The sequence below is a fragment of the Cebus imitator genome, unplaced genomic scaffold, assembly GCF_001604975.1.
Source record: "Cebus imitator isolate Cc_AM_T3 unplaced genomic scaffold, Cebus_imitator-1.0 Scaffold164, whole genome shotgun sequence".
Taxonomy (NCBI): domain Eukaryota; kingdom Metazoa; phylum Chordata; class Mammalia; order Primates; family Cebidae; genus Cebus; species Cebus imitator.
Window position 1 is genome coordinate 3,656,170 of NW_016107479.1, and position 3,653 is coordinate 3,659,822.

The 3,653-nt window shown below is 33.9% G+C and overlaps 1 pseudogene; it reads left to right on the forward strand.

Moving 5' to 3' along the window:
* Window positions 1–2,439: 2,439 nt before the first annotated feature.
* On the forward strand, window positions 2,440–3,139 carry LOC108314922 (annotated as a pseudogene).
* The last annotated feature ends 514 nt before the right edge of the window (window positions 3,140–3,653 follow it).

Sequence of the window (3,653 nt, forward strand, 5' to 3'; positions counted from 1 at the left end):
ACATAATGAAAACACTAAACAGCACAATCCACAAGCTCACTGAATGATAAATAAGACACAAAGACATTCACACCTAGATGTATTTAACTAAACTGTTGAATGACAAAGATAAAGAGAATAACAAAAACAGAAGAAGCAATTTATTGCTTCTTAGCTTAATAGCTGATATCTCTGCAAAAATTATGGAAGCCAGAAGATAGTACTTTGATATATTCAAAGTTCCACAAGAAAAGGACCTTCAAGAGAAAAATTGCAGAGCCAGATATTGTTCAAAAATTAAGGAGAAATTAAGACATTCCCAGGTAATAAAAAATTGAGAGGGTATTTCAGTAACTACGGTGATTACAAGAAATATAAAAGAGGGACCCAAGGAAGATATGAAAGCACATTAGAAAGAAAATCAAATCCACATAAATAAAGAGCATCAGCAAATGTAACCACAGAGGTAAGTACAAAAGAATATACAAATGTATTTTTGTTTGTAGCTTTCTAAAAATTAACTATAGTATTTAAATGACAATTTAAATACTTTTTAGATTTAAAGGACAAGGAATGATTATAAGTCTTTGTTGAGTACACAGTGAATAAATATAGATTTTCATGGCAATAACAGCATAAAGGTGGAGGGAATTTAGTTAAATAGTAGAAAAGTTATTACATATTATGAAAATTAAATATGAACACAAAAGACTAAGACATATAGAAAATACACAATAAAAATCAGACACAAATCTTATCTATTAGTGATAACATTAAATGTTAATGGAATAATTGCTCAAACTAAAAGGCAGTGATAAGCTGGATTAATCAAACTGCAGGGCCTGATTATATACAGTTTATAGGAAACCTGCTTTAGATTAAAAGGCATAATAGTTTGAAAATAAAAGGACAGGAAAAGATACACCTTGGAAAGTGTGGCTTTACAAATATTAGACTAAATAGACTACATGGAAAAAATTGTTACTGGAGACAAAGGTGTACATTTTACCATGATAAAAAGTCAATCCATTATAAAATACAACAATTTTAAACATAAATGCAACCTAATAGCAGAGTCCCAAGATACATGAAGGAAAGACTGACGAAAGTGAAGAGGAAATAGACAATTCAATAAGAATATTTGGAAACTTCAATACCCCAATTTCAGTAATGGATAGGAAAACTAAATATCAGATCAACAAGAAGTCAGAATGCTTTAACATTGCAAACTAAACAAAATTAACAAAAATGTATAAAACAGTCCTGCCAACAACAGAGAAGTACATATTCTTCTCAAGTGCACTTGGAACATCCTCTGAGATAAACCATGTTAGGCCACAAAACATGTTTTAATAAGTTTGAAAGGATTGAAATTATATAACATAGGTTCTCCAGTGACAGTAGAATTAAATTACAACTTAATAAAAAAGAAAATATGGAAATTTACAGGTATGTGCAAATTAAGCAGCACCTTCCTCAATAAGCAATGGATCACATAAGAAATCATAATGTTCATTAGAACAGTACTTTGACATAAATGAAAACCAAACCATACATATCAAAATTTATGGGATTCTCATAATTGCTTAGAAGGGAAATTTATAGCTGTAAATGACATATTAAAAATATATTAAATTAATAATCTTTAATCTCAGGAAACTGAAACAAAGGAACATTATATGGGCAATATGGGGATGTTTCTAAAAAATGCACAATAAATTTGAAAAGAAGTTTATTTTCCACAATGAAAAAACACTAAATTTAGTGACTTGAAATCAGAATAATGTCTAGCTATAAAATTTTAAATTATCATTCAACAGGAGCCAAGCACATAAGCTTGTACAAGTATAAAATGGCTTGGATCCTGACACAAAAATAAAACTATTTTATATAAGTAAATAGTAAAGTAAATTACCATTTAATTTATATAAATTTGTTGGAAATTAAGAAGAAAACGCTAAAAGATAAAGTTTACAAAAAGGTAAAGATATTCACTTAAACCACCAAACAGTTGATGATAAAATATGTTTATAACAACCAGGAAGATAAGTTAGGCAAGGAGAGAAAGTCCTGTCTACAAGGACTTTTAAATTTGCAACAAAATTTCAATCTACAGCTTAAAAATATCAAACTTGTGGAATAGAAATATTTGAATCATTTATATTTGTCAGATAAGATTTTTAATAGGTAAGGCAGGAAATTAATGTTTCCTTTATTGAATCATATGACTGTATGATATATATTAAATATAGTCATCTCTGTTTCAAAAAGGAAATTCTGTTAACAAGTGTCATGCATATTTTCACTATAATCATTCATTATATAGGTATAAATGCCATAGAACATAGATTATAGAACTGTTAAATAGGACACAATAAATTTAACAATTTTTTTTTCTTTTTTTTTTGACATACTCATTGGTTATACAATGGAAAATTTTTATAAAAATTTTCTGAGAGAAGCATTCCGCCGGTTTCGCTATGGTGGCAATTCCCCCAGACTCCTGGCAGCCACCCAACGTTTGCTTGGAGACCAGCATGGGAAGCATTGTGCTGGAGCTGTACTGGAAGCATGCTCCAAAGACCTGTAAGAACTTTGCTGAGTTGGCTCGTCGAGGTTACTACAATGGCACAAAATTCCACAGAATTATCAAGGGCTTCATGATTCAAGGGGGAGACCCAACAGGGACAGGTCGAGGTGGTGCATCTATCTATGGCACAGTTTGAAGACGAACTTCATCCAGACTTGAAATTCACAGGGGCTGGAATTCTCGCAATGGCCAATGCGGTGCCAGACACCAATGGTAGCCAGTTCTTTGTGACCCTTGCCCCCACCCAGTGGCTCGACGGCAAACACACCATTTTTGGCTGAGTGTGCCAGGGCATAGGAATGGTGAATCGCATGGGAATGGTAGAAACAAACTCCCAGGACCGCCCTGTGGACGACGTGAAGATCATTAAGGCATACTCTTCTGGGTAGACTTGCTACCCTCTTGAGCAGGTCTTCTGAGATGGCCCCAGTGGACAAGGTTTCTCATGACACAGAATGACATGTAATGCTACATTTCATTTCGGCTTTGCAAATCATGAAGCTCAGGAAGCCTGGGGTCTTGGGTGAGTTAGAGATGGAAGTACATTTTAATTGGATGCTTCTTTTATCTTCCCCCAGTGCCTAGGCTGACAGAGCATTTGCACAATGCCCCTGTGTCTCGATAGGTTACTACTTACTGCAGATGACCCATAATGCCCCATCTTGTGCATGTGTGCTCTGATACACTTCAAACAAAATGTAGCAGACACTGTCATTTCTCAGTGGTTTTGCCTAACCAAACTTTTTCCTAAGGAGATTTATATTCTGGCCTACACTGCGGTCCTTGATGGCTGACAGCCACAGAATTCCAAACCAAGTAGTGTCTATTAGCCCTCTTAACCTTGTGCACACCCTATTTCAGCCTCTTGCATTTGTTCTTCTAGGGAATGTATGCGTCTCTATATATATTTTCCCTCAAAACAAGAACATCACCACTGCTGTTTCTGATACTTAGACATCCTACACAAAGCCACATTGAATTTTTGCCAAATGAAAAACACTTCCAACAATCAAGTTTCTAAGAAGGTGTCAAGTGGGAAATAATAATGTGTAATAATCATGACATTAATTTATTAAAAGGAAGC